The sequence below is a fragment of the Aulostomus chinensis genome, chromosome 12, assembly GCF_037954235.1.
Source record: "Aulostomus chinensis isolate RoL2024-O1b breed Wild chromosome 12, RoL_Achi_v1.0, whole genome shotgun sequence".
Lineage (NCBI taxonomy): Eukaryota > Metazoa > Chordata > Actinopteri > Syngnathiformes > Aulostomidae > Aulostomus > Aulostomus chinensis.
The window spans coordinates 11,269,141-11,291,426 of NC_141331.1; the positions used below are offsets into that span (position 1 = coordinate 11,269,141).

General features: G+C 39.5%; 1 protein-coding gene across 1 annotated transcript in view; it reads right to left on the bottom strand.

Annotated features, from left to right (window-relative positions):
• Nucleotides 1-15,405, bottom strand: part of scn1laa (sodium channel, voltage-gated, type I-like, alpha) — a 195,010-nt gene extending 179,605 nt beyond the window's left edge. Inside the window, exon 1 of the mRNA XM_086220102.1 lies at nucleotides 15,041-15,405. The gene's annotated coding sequence lies outside the window, so the exon portion shown is untranslated. The remainder of the gene's footprint in view (nucleotides 1-15,040) is intronic.
• Between the last annotated feature and the right edge of the window lie 6,881 nt (nucleotides 15,406-22,286).

Genomic DNA, 22,286 nt, shown 5'->3' on the forward strand with positions numbered 1-22,286 from the left:
ATTTTAGAGTTATGTACTCAGTAGATTTCATGTGCTGCTGGATCAGATTCCCTCACAGATACTGAAACAAAGATGTTTTTAGAGAAGATCAGACTGACCCTGTAAACCAATGCCAGAACATAAATATCTCTATTGCCTCAATCTTGTAGTTGCAGTCGACTCTGTACGGACTGTGTGGCTTATTAGACTCTCTGTCTAGTTCAGTAAACACTGCACACTCCGCACAGTAAAGATGGATGAGCAACACTCCTCGGTTACTACAGCCACATTTATTTGGAAACAGTGGGGAGAGTTTTGGAGGTGAGGAATAATTCCAGCCAGCGGTTGGTGCCCAGTTTGAGAAAGAGGAGGAGGACCACCATGGGGCATCTGACAGTGATGAAGAGCATAGGCACATGCTGGCAGATTCATCTTGAGCCACAGAGAGAGGAGAGAGAGAGAGAGAGAGAGAGAGAGAGAGAGAGAGAGCATGGGAGGGAGAGAGAGGGAGAAAGAGGGAGAAAGAGAGAGAGAGAGAGAGGGGGGGGGAGGGAGGGAGGGGGCAGGCGATGGCTGAACACAGGTTTAACAATAAAAACAGCATCTTAGAGGTTTGTTCTTCAGCAACAAAGTGCTGTAATGTGCTAGGGCAGGAGCAGGATGGAGTGAGGTGGAGAGAGCTCAAGATTTGGTGACTTATAAACTGACTTAGGGCTGTCAAAAACATGACTTGCTACTTGGCTGCTGTTGGTCAATTACCTGTCACTCCACTATTCTTTTATTCCTCTCCTCCTCTGGCGTGTCCCCCTGCGCTGTGGTGTGATAGGGTTGATGCTGATCACTGGCTCTCGGTGGTCCAGCTGGCTGACAGGCAGGAGCAGAGCGGTGAGCTGGGAACCCGGGGATGTAAATGAGTGCATGCCTTTGATGACTGAGAGATGCACTCTTCTAGTATCTATTTATGTATTCAAGCTGCCCTCTGCTGTTCGCATTCCCAACGACAGGAACTTGGAACAAAAGGAATGAACTGTTTCATGTCAAATAAGAACTTCACCCCGAGTCTGTCTGCTGTTAATATCTTGTATATCTCATTTACTCCATCTTCTCATCCTTTGTGCTGATCCTCCATGTTTGTTTGTGTTATTCTGATTTTGATAGCTGACTGTATGAAGGTTTATTATCACTGATTATGTACCAGCGGATAAATTCCAACGTTTCACTTTTGTTTCTTCTGTTTCTTCTTAATAAAAGTTATTTCACATTCTATTCATTTCTGTTCGTGAATGAAACGCATACTTAAGAAAGCACCTCAGCAACCTCATTTTCACTTATTTGATTCACTGACAAATCCTGTTTCCTTTTACATTAGTGTATAAAATGTTGCCCCTTTTCCCTCCTGACAATTAGATTATTACTGTGATTTTCAGAAATGTGCGAGCTGAATGATAATATGTTTCTGAAATGCAAGTGGCCCATATGCTAACTAGGGCAACATATTTTCTCTTCACATTAACATATCATCTGAATTCAGTTACCTGACAATTGCAGAGATCAACACAGTTGATGTGTCAGCCACATGTATGTGTTGGCTTGTCAAATCGGCTGCTCTCAAAGTCAAGTGGATGTTAATGCCCTGCAGACCCGTCAGTCTGATTTCCCTCATAAAGCAGGAGCACATTTGTGCAATTGCTCTTCTTACATCTTTTAAGAGAAAATTGTGGAGTTTAACCTCCGAATATTATCTCTCCTTTTTTTCTTTGTGCAGGGAACAGGCGGATATCCACAAGGAATTTGGCACAGTCCACATGGTCTAGACGCTGATAATCCCAAGTCTTTGACTGCTGATAAGACAGCCAATTTAACAAAATTATAAACCAGTATTATGAATAGTAACGACTCATTAATTCAGTACATAGAGAAAGATGATAATTCAAATCATGCACATACTCACAATTATCACACTTGATAATGATTTCATTAAATCCTACTCAGTTTATTTTTTTTGGCATTATAAACATAATCATTACACAGTAAAAACAGTTCAACATAATAAAATCATAAATTAAAGGATGTCTATTCAAGAGATGAAGCTCAAAATCCCTCTCTGGAAACAAATGCTGTTGACCAACACTGTTATTACCTCCACACTTAATTACTTTTTGCTTTTTGGTTTAATTGCCTCAATGAAAATAATCTATAACGCTTTTTTTAATTACACTTTGGAAGTGACCTATGTAAAGAGAATTTTATTATGTGCGCACAATAATTACCCTGCCACAGTCCAGTTAGGGGCTAGTGTCTATCTATCCTCTGTGTGGCTTTTACTGGTAGGATCAGCATGCCTGAGTACTGATTTACTGAGCTCATAACTTTTGGGATATTTTCACAATATGAACAACACAGGTGGCAATGTTTCGTGCAAATATTCAGAATAGCAAGGAGACAACTTAAAGAAAAGGAAAAAAAGGTTTCTATGGCAAATTATATAAATGAAACAAATGTGGTGATGACTTCTCGCATCACATCTTAAGAGGGAATAATAAAACCTAAATTAGGTGGTGGTTTAGGGCTTTTTACAAGATGAGTGTTGGTAGAGCAGACACATACATGTACATCTCCCTCTCTCTTTTTCTCTCTCTCTCTTTCTAGATAGATAGATAAATCAATTTATGAAGGTTTGTCTATCTACCCTGAATGGGCCAAAAATTCTGTGCATTGAGAACTTTTTCTTTTTTTAAAGGCCCCAAGATGTGACTTGTTCCCTCAATCTAGTCATTTTGAGGAAGGCGTTACATCTTGTGGCCTCAAAATAACTAAATCATGGCGGGTCAGTTTATATCTTGTAGACTCAAGATAATTAAATTGAGGGAACAAGTTATATACTTTATCTCATTGACTCAAAATTTGATGGCCACTCTAGGACTTCCTATCTGTCAATCTTTGAAACTGCAAAATTATATAAATATACTGAAAAATTATTTTGTGCTTCGTTAATGGTTTTAATTCCATTTGGTTAATAATGCAGTTAGAAAGCTAGACAGAAGCTATACATGATTTTCAACCTATTTTGACAAGTACCTTTTCAGCTCCATGGTTTTTTTAATCCATGGTTATAATTCCACAAATGACACCATTAACTCATTTTAGCCTGATGGTACAACATAATGATAATTAATGGTTTATGTGTTCAAAAAGAGCTCATATTTGTTGATACTGATACAGTATGAGGAAACGCAAAAGCAGCAGGTATCAAAGTAGGTGATTTGTATATTTTGGCTGCTCTTGATCATTCGCCTCCCCTCCCCATACGAAAGAAGAGAGGCTGCCCCATCCTTTGTATGGTTGGACTTGTCAGCCCTCGTCCAGTACCCAGCAGCCATTCCTCCAGCTTTCACTGGTAGGTAAGCTGCTGCAAGAAATCTCAAAAGACAATATCAAGTTTTCAAACGATGCTTTGCTACTAGTTTTATTTCATGTGGAGTTTACATGTATATCACAGACTGAAATTTGTAATTATGTCCATCAAGAAAATACTATAGATTCCTAAACTATTGGAAAGATGTATTCAATTTAATATGTTAAGTGTTCATCCAAGCCACCTTTAAGAACATTATAAAACCCAAATATTGATGCTTTCTATATATCAACATTTTGTGTCTAAAAACAGAATTGAAATGTGTAACACAACTAAGCCATAAATTTGCCATATCATTTAAATATGACCCTGCTTTAACACTTGTACAGACCATGTTAGAAGCACGCTTTTAGAGAAATTCACCATTTCCAGCGGTACTGTTTTACGACTTCAGAAATGTAAAGCCTCAAAGCAGATATATCGTCCTCAGAATCTCTGAGCAGCGGCTGAGTGGGGAGCAGTGGGACAGCCTAGAGACTGGGAGCCTTCTTCATGCTGGCTTGCCCGAGAGCCGCCCAAAGCATGGACAATTAGATGGGTCCCTGGTGCCTCTTTGCTCTCTGTGCGCCTAGTGGGCTGTTCTATAAGGCACTGGGGGGGCTTGTGGCACTGACTGGGCTGGCTTGACTGGCTGGGCCAGAGGCATTGAGCTCGGGGAGGCCTGATCTCAATAATCCCTTTGCCCCAAGAGGCTGTCATAGCACTCACACTGCTGGAAGCTAGAATGGAAATGGACCGAGGGCTTTTTGAAGCTTTTACCTGCCAGAAGAGCTCATCATGGAGACACAGATGTACAAGGAACTCACTGAGCACAGTGACAAACTGTTTTTGTTTTTAGTTTTTAATATATAAAATTGAACCTTTGATTTGCCACGCAGTTCTGTTAAAACATATCCTGGTATTAATTAGTTTGCACAGACGTTCAGGTGAAGCAGCTCTAAGCATGCCTTCATTTGTACCAGCACACAAACAAAAAAATATTGAAAAAAAATAAATCTGTAGTATTTTCTGCTCAGACATCCCCTCTCAAGAGATCTGAGACCCACTTAAAAGATGGAGAGGAAAAGAGCAATAACCTTGTCGCAATTCTTCTCTGCAGCCATTCTCCGCTTTCATTAATGTACAATTTCTTCTTGAAATTCCCTAGACCATGGCATAATCTATTGACCTGGTGGAGTATATATGATGTAGAATCACCTTGTTGTACAACTTAAAGTGAGCTGTCCCATATGAATATGGCTATAGTCAAAACCATTTCCCTAATTAGAACACATGCCTCAGAATATGAGGGGAAACTTAGTGCAAATGGATAAAGGTCTTTCAGCACTGTGCCACTGGCTGTCTCAGTCCCTTAATGTATTACCACCTGCACTCGCAATCAGCACAGGAACATTTAAATGACTGCGATTCAGAGGAGACCGAGCTCCAAACTGGTGGGAAACACATGAGAGGTGATTTAAGATATTGGCTGTAATGAAGCTGACCGTTGGCAGGTCTGCTCTGAATGTGATGAAGAAAATTAGGGGCAGGAACAGGTCATAGACATACATATACCGAGGGCAAGGCGGCAAATGAAATGCAAGAGTACAAGTCTACAGTCCGGTGCTGTTTATTTCATGTCAGGTAAACATCAACCACTGTGAGCTTTGGGTGTCTGTAAAGATGATATAATCAATGTTTTGTGTTTGTTTTGCAGCAGCTAGAGTATATTGTGAGGCTCCCTTCTTATCACCTCTGACTGCTCTCTTCCCCAACATCAGGCCTCCCCCTTTATAGACTCCATCACAAACACAGCAGCCAGCAGCCTCCCTTGAGATCTAAAATAATACATCTCTGTCATTTTAACCACAGGAATTAGCTTCTTTCTATATTTCTTTGCAAGATGTAACATAAAATAAACATAGAATAAATAACCTATATCATTAGTATACGGTGTGCAAAGGTAAGAATGTGAAGAGAGAGAAGATGGGCAAGATCTGGGTATGGTTTCTCCACTTGATGGCTGCTAACTGATCCTTGTGATTGTGATTGACAGGCACTGACCACCACTCGACTGGCCCTGGCTTCTCCACACTGCTGAGCACAGCAGGTAGTGTGAAGGCTTGCTGAGATTCCCAATAAAATGGACATTACAGGGATAAACAAGAGCCGGCTTCTCAGAGGTGAAAGTTGGGCACGTAGCACTCCTCTATCACACAATGTACCAGGGTTCACTGCCTCTGTACTGTTTCAGGATTGCAAAATATAGAACTCCCCATTCGTCTAAAACAGAAGATCTGTGCTTTTACAATGATGTTATGGTTTGCATATTTAATTTAGCATAGAATTAGGTTAAAACGCACAGGAAAGCACGCTTGCTTCAATTTTCTGACAGGTGCAGCTGTTAAAAGCATGCGTTAAATAAGTGTTTGTCCTTGAAAATGTCAACCACTATTCATGTGATTTCCAAAAAATGAAAGCATACGTATAATGTAGGTTACATAAGTGTTATCTTTATCCGGTAAATATTCCCATGAGCAATGAAAATAAAGGCTCAAAGCCATTTACGTCGCTAATTTTCACATCCATTAAAGAGATGAATGCTTTGATACTGTTGCAGTGTTTATCTGTGGTCTCGCGGGATTCATTAAAGTGAACGTTCCCTTCAAAATATAATCTATTGCTTAATTAAACTTCCCAAATATGAAATTTGAACCCACATATCTGGAGAGAAGTTACTGCTTTGTTGTTCCCTCATTTGCACAAAATGTTAATGAATAAGTTGCGAAGATATATTTCCATTTGCATGTAAATAAAGCTTTTTCAAGCACTTAACATCCTCGATTTGGATTATATGTGTTTTGTGTGTGCGCGCACTGGATGAACCTCACAAGAATAAGAATTCAAGCTCACTGACTGCTTAGTAAATTTCACAGCTTCTAGCTCTGAAGCACATCATTACAACGTGTGAAATTTTAATCAGAGATGTTGAGAAGAAACAGCGATCAGCCAACGAACATAATTAATGTCCTCTGTCATAGAGATTATGATGGCAAATTTGAATGTGCAAGTGTTTTAAAGAGCAAGGGGAAATGCATTAACTAAATTACATAGCTTGAGCGAATGAGCCATCATGCTTTTCTGTCAGTTTATGTATGCAGAGATATCCTTTATTACATAGGATGCCATTACTTCCCTTTTAATTGAACAGCATTTTGTTTGGCGCAGGCCTACTGAACTTTGCATCTGCCATGCATAAATTTTATGCATGGCTTACTCATACATGTCACAATCAAAGCAGATTTGAGAAAGAGCAAGATGACATGGAAAATAAATCAAAATAACACAAAAACAACAAAAAAAAAACATTTTATAAACTCATCTGAAAGCTTTAAACCCGTCCTAAGTGACAATGGCATCATTATTGATCTACAAATACAGTTGAACATGTGTTGATAAAATATTTGATTGCTTCAATAAGCCACAGCTTTAATGTAAGAGTTGCTGTTGGACAGTTTGTTTTATAACACTCGCCTGCTCATTAAAATGCAAATTGTGTGTATGCTTTCATTTTCCAGTACAATAATCCAGACTCAGACTGTTTATCCAATCATCAACTTGCCTATACAGAAAAGCCGAGGTTTACAGGGGGTGCTGCTGCCAAGACCAGGCATATGCACCCACTTGCCCTTGTACACACATGTATTACTATGCTGCACACACATAGATTATTACTCTGTAGTCCAAAAACCAATTGGCAACTTGACTAAAACACAGTCTGATCAAAATTGTCAAAGACCAAGTTCAATGAAGAGCTAAGGTTTTTGGTTTTTTTTTAATTCCAGGAATCAAGTCAAAGTACGCTGGAAAAGCGCTGACTCATAAATCTTTCTGTCCACCAAATTGGTCGAAGCAGATGGCCACCTAACCTGAGTGTCTTGTTCAATTGTACTTGAGGTTTCCTACTCTCTCCTGTTGCTAAATGTTGGCCCTCAGGTAATCTTGCAATACCACATTGGAGATCTTGGCCCTCTGAAGTCTTTCTGAATGCCTAAAAGCTGAATGAACGGTACTAAAAACTTCCAATGGGAAACCCGCACTTACATGTTGCCACGCCTTAATGGACATTAGGCTCATTCCCTGCTGTTAATGTTGCAGTAAAACAAACCTGACATGAAGCAAATTGTTTCTTTGTACTCAGAATAGAAAAGAATCATGTACAAAAAAACTGCTTTAACCTATTAATGTGTTTTTTAACAAAACAAATGACAATTTTTCTAATAATTTCTTCAGTAACTTTGGCTAGGATGTCCTACAGCACACGTTGATAGAACTGTAATTTGGTTGTGTCTCACATTTTGATGAGTATTTTCAATTTACTCTTGAATTCTTTCCAGGCACTTTTACTAAGATGCCGTGGGAGATTTTACTAGTGTCTGTTATAACAGCAAAGCATATAGAAACTGACCTGAGAGTCCAGCTCACTGGGAAATTAGTTTGGTTCTCTGTAAATATATAAGGACTTGCTTTAAATGCAACATGTCCTGATAAAACATCTAGAATGAACTGGTGTCATCAGTGAAATTCAAGGAAACAAGCAAATGTGCTGCAGTACACAATAACATACACACAGATAAAGCTGCTAAGTTATCCCACTGGTCATATTGTTTGTAACATTAATGCGTCACTAATGTGTGTATTTACAGAGCGATACTATGAGGAAAGACCAAATACCTGGCACTGTGCCCAATAGTAATTTCTGTCACCAGCATCCTTTTTTTCCCCAAAAGCCCCCTAATCAAATGGAATGCAGCCCCTGAAACAGAGCTTGGCAGCAGTCTCAACTCATCTATTGTTCCTGCTGGTCAGTGCTCAGAGAATACTACTTGTCATTCATGTCACTGTCCAATTTCCCTCTTTAACAGGGTAAGAGGGGGAGACATTAAACAAATTTTACATTATTGGCCTGCCAGCTTCTAAGAGGAGGATTCTTACTGTACAATAATTTAGTCTGGAATTGCAGGTGTGTCCTTTTGTGTTCGGTTGACAAGTAATTTTAATGAAATTTGCGTTAACGGCAGGGAGAATAAAGAGGAGCGCTTAGGTTGGTTACTGAGCGTTCTCAATGAGGAGAACTTTAGGAGCATTCTAATTCACTTAAGTCTGGTCAGCACCAAAGTACGCTGTCATTAGTTCATTTGAAACACTGTCAGGTGTAAACAACTATTGCACTCACAACGGATAACTGTGGATAAACAACTCGCAGCAGGAAACCTGAAGACTGATCGTCTGTTGCTTCTATGACACACCACTGAATCAGCCTCTGCATGTCGCCACATGTTCCTCAACTAATCAAGGGCGGCCTGCCTCTCACTGTCTCCGTTCTGGCCTGCCAACAGATTCATCATTGGCCGGGTTAAACAGGAATAAAAACACATTAGTGTCATGTTAGACTGATAGAGAGAAGTGCCTGGTTTGGTGCTCCACAATGGTAAAAGTCTGACTGTGTATTGATTTGTGCAACATAAATCTTGTTTTCTGTCTGCGCTGGTGAATCAGTTGTGACCTCCAGGGTTAACAAACATTGTCGAGGCTTTCAGCCGGCGTGTGAGCCAATAACACCCATGCATTGCAATAGCTGTGCCCCATCTTGTCATTTCTCAGCCTGCCTGGCTTTACTAATTGCTGGCAATCAACAGACAATATGATGAGGCTGAACGAGGTGGTGGGTTTCTTGTGGTTTTTGGCTCTAACAAGGAGGTTTGAGGCTCCTACAGCCAAAAACTATCAACAATGGATGTGAATTGGTCAGCAGGAGTCTGTGAGTTACAACCTGGATTAATTGGCATAAGGGGATCCAGCATGGCTAGCGCCAGATCACATTAAGCTGATGAGATTTGACTCAGTAAACTTTCACAAAGGCAAATCCCCTTTTACAGCGAAGGAATGACACCATAGCATTAACACATATCTTCTCGCCACTGAATGCACAGTCACATTAACTACACTGAATGATGTGCAATTACTGCAAAGATTTTGTACAACAATTGTATATAAACAGGAGGATACTGCTAGCTTTTGTTGACCTGAAAGCAACAAAGCAAAGTACAGGATATGTAGGTTGAACAATATAAACACTACAATATTTTTGCAGGTCCCCCATGGCCTTTCTTTTGCTTTAATAAGTCATGGAGACATCAGGTGTTAAATTGTTTAATCTTTCAGTAGTATATGAAATCCATTTGTTTGTGGGCTTGGAAGATTACCATCAAGGAAGCAATTACATTATTACAGGTGCTATCATTATCATTTATCTTTCTGACATTCAAAGACTCACTAAATGCCAAACTGTTCCTTAGAGACAGCAGCTTGATTCTACATGATGTCCAAACACTTTTAATTACAGGATCTGTACATTCTAATAGTGGTTAACTACAACCCATGTGAATAACCTTGAGGATTGCCCTGATAGAATAATAATACACAAGTCTTCTTGTTTTTTTCCCCTTATGTTTGAGTAATCTACCTGAAGAGTGTTAAGGTTAATTCATAATACTGGACACACATGGGTGCTGTTGCAAATGCAGTCGAGAAGCAATAAATGTTTATGACTGCCTAACAATAATCAGTGCACCTGCAAGAGGGGGCGTCCGCGTGTGCATTTACTGCGTGTGCATGTGTGTGTTGGTCGTACATTAAAGCGAGAGAGGATAACAGAATGAAACCGCTAGATATAGGAAGGGGGGGGGGGGTCTCTGGAGGCCTCCACACCAGTGCTCACCCTGCTGCCAGGCACGCTACACACACCAGAGACCTTATTTACCCAGCAGCCCCAAAGAGGCCTGGGCCCCAGATCCTATTTACTCAGAGCCTGGGCAACCATCAGGTGCTGAGGGGATCTGGCCAGCAGCAAAACAAATACCCTAGATCAAAACCAACCATGGAGGAAGAAAAGGGCGCTCAGCCAAAGTCCTGGTCAAGCTCTAATGTTTACTCTTTGGTTAGAAAGGCTATGGATGGACTCCATTTGAAGAACTCCAAATTGACACGTCACTCCCCCTCTCACCCCCCCTCCCATCCTTTATATATATATATATATATATTAAAAAATCTGTCTCATATCCATATGTCTAGACTACCTGCGGTAATGTGGACTCCTCTCGTCTTTTAAAACCAGCACTGCCACCGGTCTTCAGGATCAGACACGGTGTCGGGGGAAACAGAGATGAAGACGGAAAAAAAGCCCAGCTAATGACTAGCTCTTATGCATCAGTGCACTTACTAATGAGCTTCCAGGGAGAGGCTGGCAGAGCCAGAGCGAAGGCTGAGCCGGGATGTGAGAGGCCTGGGCCATCACTTCCCCGCTGTGATCCCTGCCTTCCCACTCACAAGGAGCCCCGGCTCCCAGCCACTAATGAGTGTTAGAGGGAGAGTCCAAGCTCGCGTCCACCTGCCAGCCTTCAGAGCCCAGCCTGCTGCAAGACAGTAGGGGTCAGATGCATTCCTGAGCTCTTAATAATTTACATCATATTGATTTCCTCACTGTTAGACACTCTCACCTGCATGGGCTCTCACTCCCACTTTCTCCTTCTGCCTTTCTCTTGCCGAAATAAGCAAATCCCACCAGAGAGGGGTTAGAATGATACAAAAGTGTGTAACTTTGCCCTGGCTGCAAAAAAGTTAAATACAACAGTCTGTGTAATAGACTAAGGACAATGTCTGTGTCAACCGGGACCTTGAGTACTCTGTGTATGTCAGCTGCTGGAGCATGGGCCTTAAAAATTGAGGATGTTATTAACGTCACTACTGAGACAGAGAAACACTCATAAAAAGCCAAAATATGTCTTTTACATGCAAAACACAAATTACATTAATTTGCCTTCATTTGCATGCAGTGCCAAACATAAAACATGTTTTCAGAATTTAAAGGGGACTGACTTTTGCACAAAGAAGTTATCAAACCTAAGAAAATGAGTCAAATCAAAAAGGAACAAAAATGCAAGAATGAAAATGAATTATGCAGTTTGCATTCGCCTTAACCTCTAATCAGACTCAGAGAAGGGAACATTAGTATTCTACCTCTGTCAATATGATGATCTGTATACTCAATGCTTTAAATATTCATCAGCTTTGAACACAGAGTTCTCCTTACTGTGATTCATAATTCAAATGATATGAATGTTACATAGGTATGGTACCGTTTCCCCTCCTCACAAGAACAACTTTCTATCATCAGTGCCACACTTAAGATTGACTTTTAACACTGTCCACCTTCCTTCATTGGAGAGGCAGCTTCAAAGTTCTTGTCTCCCAAATGCACAGACTTCTCAATGAGAATTAATTCCACCAGGAGGACATAATTGAAACAGTTATTCAAGTTTTTAAAGCAGGCATGAGATGAATTTTGAATGCATCCAAAATTGATTTTTATCTACAGTATCTATCATCTCTATCATACATGTCTATCTCCCATCTTTCTTGTCTAGAATATACCCTTTTGCTGTTATTTAACAGAATCCAAATCACACTGTGCTGTAGGCATAAAAACTTTAAAAAGTTCCTGAAATCAGTCATAGTAGATTGCTTGTTTGCATGCCAGTTCAAAAAGTCATATGTGTTCAGAAGTCCTGGAACCTGATGAAAATGCCATGAAGGTGAGGCTGCAAAACTCATAATAATATTGCAATTTTCAAATCGTATAGCAAGGTGCAATGAGTGTTAAAGGCTAGTTTGTGTGTCGAGATACACTGCAGAAACACCCTGCATACATACCATATTCTACACATTTAAGAAAACATACACACAAAATGTCATTCATTTTAAAGGGGTTTACAATGAAAAAAGGAACAAAATTCAACATATCACAACTACAAAATCAGTCCAAATAATCTCAATTTCCCTTTTTTTTCAAAATCATGCAGCCCTAAAATAAAGTATTTCTTTGAGAATTTTTAGAAATACAAATGTAAAAGCAATCTTACTTTTGAAAGAGTTTCCCAATGTCAGGTTTGTACTCAAAGTACAAAAAAACGTTGAATTTGCCGAATGAATGTCTGAAAGGACCAAAGCATCCATTTGCTCTTTTTGCCCTTTCACATATTTTATGATCACGCAAGCTTGCACATGACACTTTCTAAAGAGCAAGATCTTAGTATTGTTAGGTTGAGCATTTTACTGCAGAGTGTAACAATTGTTCATTCTAACTGACAACACTGCAAAGACAACAGGTTGGAAATCTTTTATTATAACTTGGTCAACACTGCCCTCTTCTGTATGATATGAGATAAACAGGGTTTGTTTTAGTAAATCTCTTCATCTCCCTGTAATTATCTTCATCAAGCTCAGATAATGTGCTTCACAGATCAGATTGACTGAGCTCAGTCGAGTCTCCAGATTACTTAACACATAGTGAGCATAGATGGAGGAAACACCATCCAGCTGGGATCTCATCTCACTTCCTGATTTACCCCTTCCACAACTCCACTGCGAGAATCCAACCCCACGGCACTAACCCTCTCATCAGGCACAGGAATGTGACCTGACTTCAATAAAATGCCACACACTCTGACTCACAGTGATGACTTGCCAATTCAAATCCCTGCAGTTTCCCCAACAACACAAATACCTATCACACATAATCTCCATCAACCATACAGGTGCAAACATAACTGACTGAAACAAGTACCAGGAAGAACGACTTGATGTGATTACACACATTTGTCAGCAGAGAAGATAAGAATATTTGTATTGCTATTGATGGTAAATAAATTAAAGGAGGTAAATTTTCTCAAAGTGACAATACAATAAATATATAAAAACGGGCTGCACCACATGAATATCTGCAACCATTGCTATTATTGTGTCATTTTTTTCCACTATGCCTACACAGGCTAGTAGGTAAAATTAGGTGTGTATTTTATGGGAAACAAGTTATTAAAAGTCAAATTAAAAGAAATGCGATTTGCCTCGGTGGCCACATGATGTCAGCACAGAGCTATTCACTCCTGAATACCAAACACAAGTGATTTGATTTCATTTGCACTTATCAATGGTTATAGGATTCAGCACGCACGCACGCACACACACACACACACACACAAAAATTCAGTAACGCTTGTTCTGACTGTCCATACAGTGTATCTTTTGGAAGAAATTCCATCACAGAGCGTTATTTTTCCCCTTAAGTTCAGAACAATACCTTCCATAAGAAGCTTAAGCAACTAATATTTGGGGAATTAGTGCTACCCAGACTACATCAGCTGACACTATGAATAACTTTTAATGTGAAACAGCAGAGTAATCCAACGTCCCCTCCAGATGACATTATAATACTTCCCTTTGTTTCTAATTTTAATATTCTAATAATATTTTTTGAAAGAATAGAAAAAAATCTCATCCACAATTAGTCCAAATACTTTTGGAATTAATAGTACACATACTACATGTTAGAGTAATTAAGTAGCAGTGGTACAACTGTCTGCATGAGTATCACAAATCCTTGCTACAATATCGGTATTATGTCAGAATGCCCACAACTTCCTCTCCTTGTTTGTCTGCCAGTCTGGGTTGTAACCATCCCTTTGTGTTAATTTTGGTGCCAGGCAGTCTTCAGAGAAAAGACTCAAAACCAAACCAAAGATAGTCAACATAGAGGAGCACTTAGCAGCTTAAGTGCCAGAGTTTTTGTTGTTGTTGTTGATCAAGACCAAAATGCTGAGAAATTTGACTTGTTCGCTTAGTTTTCAACACCAAAAAATGGTCAATCTTGTTAGACAAAAGAAAAATAAACTAAAATACAACTCCCCCTGCAGAACAAATGACACTTAAAGGAGATAAACTGCAAAGCTATTTCCTTGGATTGTAATGAAATGAATTAAAATATGTATGTAATGTACACATAAAGTGACCGAGGTGAAGGCCTGAACCTGAGACACCCCTCTGAGATGTTCTCTGCATCCTCTAAGGATTTGGCATCAAAAATCACAAGCCTCCATTTTGTTTTTGATGTATCATCCTCCCTTGGTAATACAGGAGTTAATGATGAAGATCAGAGCAATATAGCACAAGGGAATACTCCTAAATAAAATGCTTAGGCTGCAGGTATTGCTGTACAAACACAAACTTTTCACAAAAGAAGCTAATAAACAAGATGCAAAGCCTAACGTCCCCCTTCTTTAGTCTTAATGATTTATGGTGATCTCGTAAAACAAAGAAAGGAACAAGAAAATAAACATGCAAGTGTTAAGGGTTGGTTCCAAGCTTGGCTCTTTACAGACTACAGACTGAACAATGCTGACGACTGATTCATGCTAAACCATGTGATTTCATCCATGCAACACTTTTAAGTACGCAACCACCAATTTATAAAGAAGTATTATGGTGTATAGAACAATTACACCCATTTAAAATTAGTGCAAAGCCCCCACGACCATTTTTAACTGCATTTTTATTAATATAGCGTTCCCTTGAAAATACTTATGCATCTTCAATATTTCTTACATTTCTTCCATTGTATTGCACTGTATTCACTCCAAAGTCATGGCGCATTCACAAACCCATTTCGTGCTCACGAGCGTGTGGACCCTTCGCTGTTTCAGCAAACAATACATTAGCATAAAGCCTAACACTAGCTTGGGTTAGCTAAAAGTCCGTTGCGTGACGTTTTACCTGTAATCTCCATAACCCGCCCTCGGTGTACCGTCGTGACGAAGGCCGGTGATTGGTCCACTGCTTCGGTGGCGTTTGAATTCACCGGCTGGTCCTCCCTCCCACCGGTCCTGTTTCTTGTGGTGGATTTGGTCTACCGACTTAGCTTTCCGATTTCCGTTTTTAGTAAAATAATTCAAATAACTTCAACAAGAATTTCTGAGAGAGCGAGTGCACATCCAATCCTTCACCCGCCGATTTTTTCCGAGGAGTTTTGAGGGAGATACTTGTAAATTCACCTGATTTCCCGAAGAAACCTGACTTTTTTTTCCCATCAGCCCATTTTCCCGCCTTCACGTTGCTAGGCACCCAGCCAACCTATCCACAATATGGCGGCATTTTATTTTGTAGCGTTCCCACGCAGCAGTAACGTTCACATTCCATCGAAATGAGCAATTGCATTCCGTTCCTTCATGGCTGAACTACATGTTTATTTATTTCCGATGTAATATAACAGTGTTAATCAACACACTCAATTTTATCTGAAAGTGGCTTTCCAGTCAGTGTGCAGAAGTTGATAATGCTCTATCTGCTCTGTGGAAACTTGTATGCAGTTAGTAAAAGTTAAAGATATATTGGAAAATCAGTATGCCTCTCCAGAAGAAAATAGTGTAATATGCAGGATGTTGTCAGGTTTGAAAGAGAGCACGTAAAGAGGATGTCAGCTTGATGATGAGAGAGCTGGACTTCCACTGACACACCAGACATCACCAATGGCTGAATTTCATCTGACAAATTGACTTCTACCCCAAACACACAAGGGTTTGTTTGTGCTAGGATGAAATGATAATGATGGATCGGGGAAAAGCAAAAGAATTGTTTGAGAACAAAAGAAAACCTTGTGGTGACTCTTCGGAGACTCTTGTACATAAATTAATATTTCTGATTTTTACAGAGAAAGTAAAGTTTTAAAAAGTATGCCACTGAGGACTGAATCCAGCTACTAGGTGTGATGCTGCTTATCACCCCATAAAAACACACGAACAGTCGTGACTGCATAGAGTAACTCTCCTAAAATATACAAATAATATTTTTATATGCTAAATATTTTGACATATTTATGGCTTATGAATGAGAATGAGACAAACTTTATAAGTGTAGTCTAGCTTTGTATAATTGTATAGACTGTGGCTTTTTGGATTCTGTCCTTCTGACGCAGGACAACATCAGTGTTAGTTAATTAGCAAGTTTTAATTAGCTTCCCACCAGAGGACAAAGCCACAGAGTACACTGACCAGGAGGAGATGAGGTGTTACTCCTCTTATAATCTAAAGCTTAATAAACATCAAAACTACCATTATCAAGTACATAGTAATATGAAGGGTGATCTTTTGAAATACTGAATGAGTCAAATCAGTAGAGTTTGTCTCCATTTACCTCAGTATTAGTATTCCTTAAAATAAGATGCTTGTACGTGTTTCCTTGCAGCTGTCTAATTTCATTTATTATCACAAATCAAACAATAGAGCAATTATGTGACTGAAAAGTAGCCCTCAAGGGGGGATGGCCAGTCGTACGTCAGTGGGGCACACCAGTTTCCATGGTAACACCCGATCAAACAGGAGATAACTGAAAGGAGGAAATCACTGCAATGGTTCTGGCCAGCTGTTTAACCAAAGTGGTAATGTTGGTGACTGCTTTTTCCTAAACGTTGACAGGAGGGTGACAGGTGCTTTTAAGAGACGATGCTATCACTGACGATGTGGGATTGTGAGGGATAGATCACGGATTCTGTTTTCCCCTGAATCTGCACAGTTATTCAAAATTTAATCTCAAGTGCACTACGGCCTCCTGTACTTTTCAAGTTGCTGGAAGGAACAATAAATGTTAAAGGCTAATGGTGTTTCAAAATACTAATTTGAATTAAATATTGTAGTGTTGCAGCGATATCCAGCCTCTAGAAGATATTCCAGGTACAAGAAAACACTCTTGCCAAATATTATGACACTTTAATCTTTTTTTGTGCAATGCACATATGGAAATATGTTGTCTCGCCTTTTCTTGTATTCTTTTGTAAAGCACTTTGTAACTCAAGTTTGGAATGTTGCTGTGTAAATGAACTTTTCTTGAAAAAAAACCTCACACTATATTGGATGGACTTTTTGGATGGACAAAGAGGAATAATGCTGTATAAAAAATAAAGATACTAATGTCACGAGTCATATCGCGATCCCCTTGTAAGTCAAAATAATTGCAATTTTTTCCAAATTGATTCCGCTGTACACCTCAATTTAAACAAAGGAAAATAGAGTCATTCTCTTGCTTGTCAAGTTGAAGAGTGGCTCTGACTCAGAGGTATTTATGTATAGCACTTACTGTATTTACCCTACTCTGATGAACAACAATGGATGGATGTCCTACAGCTGATGCTTGGCTTTGTGATGAATCAGCAGTCACAGCCAGGACAAAGAGAGCCCCACAGGAGATGGTTTGCTGTCAGATGACTTTGCAGGCTATTTACGGGTGGCAACATATGGTGCTTCATCCTGGAGACTGCAGCTGCATTCACACGCGGGCTAGCATGCTGGCTCCACTGTGAAGCTGCTGCAGTATTTCTGATGAAACGTGTAACACATGATGCTTCAAAACTCTCTTGCACACATGAAAATCTAAAAAATATGAACAGCATTATTGCTTAAATTTTGCCTTTTTCCATTGACTTATATAATTTTGAGAAATCATTTCTCCAAACATATTTTCCACTGAAAACAATAAGTCCAGTGTTTTCAGTGGGCCCTCGGGGACAAAGCACTGACCTCTGGCAGATTAAATGATATAGTTAAGTCACATACTAAGCCAAAAGTGCAGCACAGCCCTCTTTTGTTTTTGCTCTATTTTTTTTTTTCATAGAGGGCAGATGGTGGGGAATGTGTGCAGTGGCATATGGGGTAAGGCACAGCAGCAAAAGCAGCAATAGCACTCTAGTGTTTTACGCTAGTGGATTATTCCCAGAGACAGGGCTGTAATGGTTTATATGGACAATGAGCAAGGTCTATGTGTACCCTGCTGGGCAGACGTGGACGGGCCACCGTAGCAGGGGGGTAGGGAGACACAAAGAGAGACAGCGAGCCAGCCACTGGCGTGAGACCAGGATTAGACCCTGGACACTGTAGGCTGCTGCTGCTGCTGCTGCTGCTGCTGCTGCGACTGCTGCTGTTTTTCAAATTGCTCTAAATTCCCAGAGATTATGTGGAATGACTGAATGAAAGAATGCGTGAATGGATGAATGAATGCTTGGGTGAGTTTCAAAACCTCAGCCAGCATCAGCTACACTGAAGTAGTAAAAAACAAGATGCAGCGTGATTTCCTCAATAATTTTTTCACTTTTTAAAGAAGTGTGATGCTGATGACTATTAGGGAAACGTTTTTGGACTCTCAGTGCCATAGAATTAAAGCAAGGGGGATTTCATTGGATGTTTGTTGGCATGGCGGAAGGTTTGTGCTTTTGCGTCACTGTTGTCCTTTCTTTTCGAGTCAAGGCTGAAACTACCGTAACCCCACATGCCAATTACTACTATTGCAGCCACCGAGTGATGAATGTCATCTTCTGACTCAGACACTACTACCTGTCACTGATAGAAGATTTAATGCGTCCTTGCACTTTGAGTCACACCATTTGAAGATAAGAGATCAAGTACCGTGCCATTACAGTAAATGCTCTCCTAACATCAGCATAATAACACACCTGGGTGTTACAAGTTCCAGAGTCTCACTCACCTAATTTCATTCCTCAGTGTAGAGTGCCGTGAGTTCATCAGGCTGCTGATCCCAAATTCAGTCCTCTTCATCGTAAATTGCTCATCCGTAAACTCATTGAATTTAAAGGTGACTTGACACATTACGTACCTTTAAATGCTGATAAAACCCTGGGAACCCTTTAGAACATAAATACAACGGGCCGAATTCATTAAATGTTCTTCTGCAAAAATTCGTTTGACGTAAAATGGGACTTTTTTTTAAAACAACTTTGACAGGAAGTAAAGGCTGATGACTTTTTCTAACACTTTGCCCCTGATATCTATTGTGTACCTCTTTTAAGCGCAAAACCCACTAGTCCTTGATGTTTAAGAGGTACACAATCGATGCTAGCAGCAAATGGTTACAACCAACCATTAGGCTTTGCTTCCTGTCTGTTAGACTAAAGTGAGGGCTGAAAAAATCCAAAGGTGAGAAAGCACAAATAACTTTTCATGAATGAGGCCCATAGAAATATGACACAATACAAATCGAAGACAAGAAGACACTGTAAGACAGGCTAGGCTAGGCTAGGTTAGGCTTGGTTTGGCTAGGATAAGACAGACTTGGCTTGGCTAGACTAAGATAGGAATTCCTCAAATTTTTTCCTTTCACATTGAAAAAATGCAACGATAAAATAAGATCAGTTAAGATAAACTAAGAAAAGACCAGATAAGATGAGATGATATGAGATAAGATGATATGAGATGAGATGAGATGAGATAAGATATGATTTGATATAATGTGATAAACTTACACAAGACCAGATAAGATGAGATAATATGAGATACGATGATATGACATGAGATAATATGAGATACGATGATATGACATGAGATAATATGAGATAAGATAAGTTAAGATAAGATATGATATGATAAACTTAGACAAGACCAGATAAGATAAGATGATATAAGATAAGATAAACTTAGACAAGACCAGATAAGATAAAATGAGACCAGATAAGATATGATAAGATAAACTTAGACAAGACCAGATAAGATAAGATAAGATAAGATAAACTTAGACAAGACCAGATAAGATAAGATGAGACCACATAAGATATGATAAGATAAACTTAGACAAGACCAGATAAGATGAGATGAGATGAGATAAGATATAAGATAAACTTAGACAAGACCAGATAAGATAAGATAAGATAAGATAAGGTAAGATGAGATAAGATGAGATAAGATGAGATAAGATGAGATAAGATGAGATAAGATAAGATAAGATAAACTTAGACAAGACCAGATAAGATAAGATGAGATAAGATGAGAATGCATAATAAATACACACAACGTAACATTTGCCTCCCCTCATGCAATTAAAGTGTGCAGGCAGAAAAAGATCTCTTCATTCTAAGTGGAATTCATATGTAGATGAGTAGCTGTACGGCAGGCAAGCTTTTACCCAGGGGGCACACAACTCTCCATGGGATATCGTTCCCCTTGTGTGCAGCTCTCAGTAGATATCACCCCTCACCCACCCTTTGCTTTTACCAGTCAGCATATGTGCCAGTCTTAATTAAGTGTGTTCCTCAAAGTGAAACACGCAGCAATGATCATTCTCACATTAGTTATAATACTGTTGGTAACAGGTGAACTGTTAAACCATCAGTCTTGTTGACTTTCACCATCAGATGCAACATAAAAAACAGGATTTTGTAGTTGAATTGTTGGTGAGTAATGGCTATCCCCTGAAAGGTGCAACTGAAGCTGTGTTGAGTGCTCGATAGGAGAGGCATACCGGCTTAATGCAACCATGATCTAATCAAATGCAATTTGCAAGGCTCTGTGGCGTGGGAAATACTGGGTTTATGGGTTCAGGAGGAAAACACGTGATGACTATCTTAAATGTTACTTTTAAAGACACAAAATTGGTACCCCAGCTGTCCAGAGAAGACATAGCCACAGGTCTGATCATCTAAATATAGGTGATTAAAACTGAAGGAACTATTAAAACCTTCCAATCACATAAGCTAATGGTGACAACCTGCTTTTAACTTATTTAAGGTCACTGATCATGCTTTTTGGTATTATATGATGAAAAACCTCAATATAATTCAGATGGTTTCATGATAATCTTATAGGATTTCTGGATATGTTCATGTTTGTGTTTATTCACTGTGTTCACGTAATCACAATTGGCCAGATGGGTGATGAGCTCATCTGAAATCCTGGAACAGATACAGAACTATAAGTGAGATTTTACATTATGAATAGATTTTCATATTTGTACCACTTGGCTGTTGGTTGTAGTCAGCTCAGATTAGATTACATATGTGATTCAAATGCAGCTGTTGATGGAAATTGCATGAATGATTGAGGAAAAAAAAGTGTTTACAGCTTGTGTGTGGGGGGTGGGGGGTGGTGGTCATGTGACTGCTCATCTGACAGCAGTATATCAGCATCCCGTCTCCCACAGGATGCTGGCAGTGATGGTGAAGCTGCAGCAGCACCATGGACAGCGCCTCAGTCCAGCTCATGCTTCAGGAGGGCTTGACTTCTCTGGAAAGTTTTCAGACGCTTCCGAGAATTTACGAAAGATCAGCTGACAAATGTTAGAAAAGGTTTGCTTGGTATTTTCACATTATTGGGGTGAGGGAATAAAGCTGCAAATAGCGTATTAAAATCAGCTCTTCTGCTTGATTATATTGAAAAAAAAATACTTGTCACGTATCCTGGGATGGTGTTAATATCGCTCACATTTACACCACCTTCCATTAGAAATAAAGCTATTTTTAATATCCAAAGAAAAATGTCAGAGAAATATGGAGCTGAGAGGACTTGTTTATGTTTTCCATCGAATCAAATTCAGTTCACTTATGTTGTTAATTTACCATGTACTATATATATATATATATATATATTTTTTTTTTTTAACACCAAACAGTTCTGGCAAAGCAACCAGGCTTCTGCCAAGACAGCCGATTAACTTTAATAGGAATATATGAAGATGATTTTCGTTAAATCAAAAGTAGAGCAGCAGCAGGAGGTTGGGACGGCGGAGGGAGTTGCCATATGCTTACATATAGGCTACTAATGATAATCACATACATAAAAGCAGCTCTGCCACACAGCTGTGAATGAGGTGATGTTTGTGAAGCATATAAAGCAGCTGATGGCAATCTGCCAATACAAGCGTGACTTCAGCGCCCCGCCTGAGCTAATGCTACGCTTCATGTGACAGCCTATCATATTAGACTGTTGTGAGTCCTACTTACAGCTGAGAATCAACAGTGCAGTCTTTATGTCTGTGCAGCTTTCATCTGATTAATTTGGATCACCAGATCTCATAGTTGAGTGCCTACAACCTTCATCAAGCCCCTAAATAAAACAGAATTGCTCCTGTGCAGCAGAACCTGGAGGTTATTTCTCTCAGGAGTTGGCGCATTAATCCAGTAGTGAAGCACCAAACCAGGACTAAAGCACCAATTAATACTGGATTTCAGAATATATGGGGTTTCATT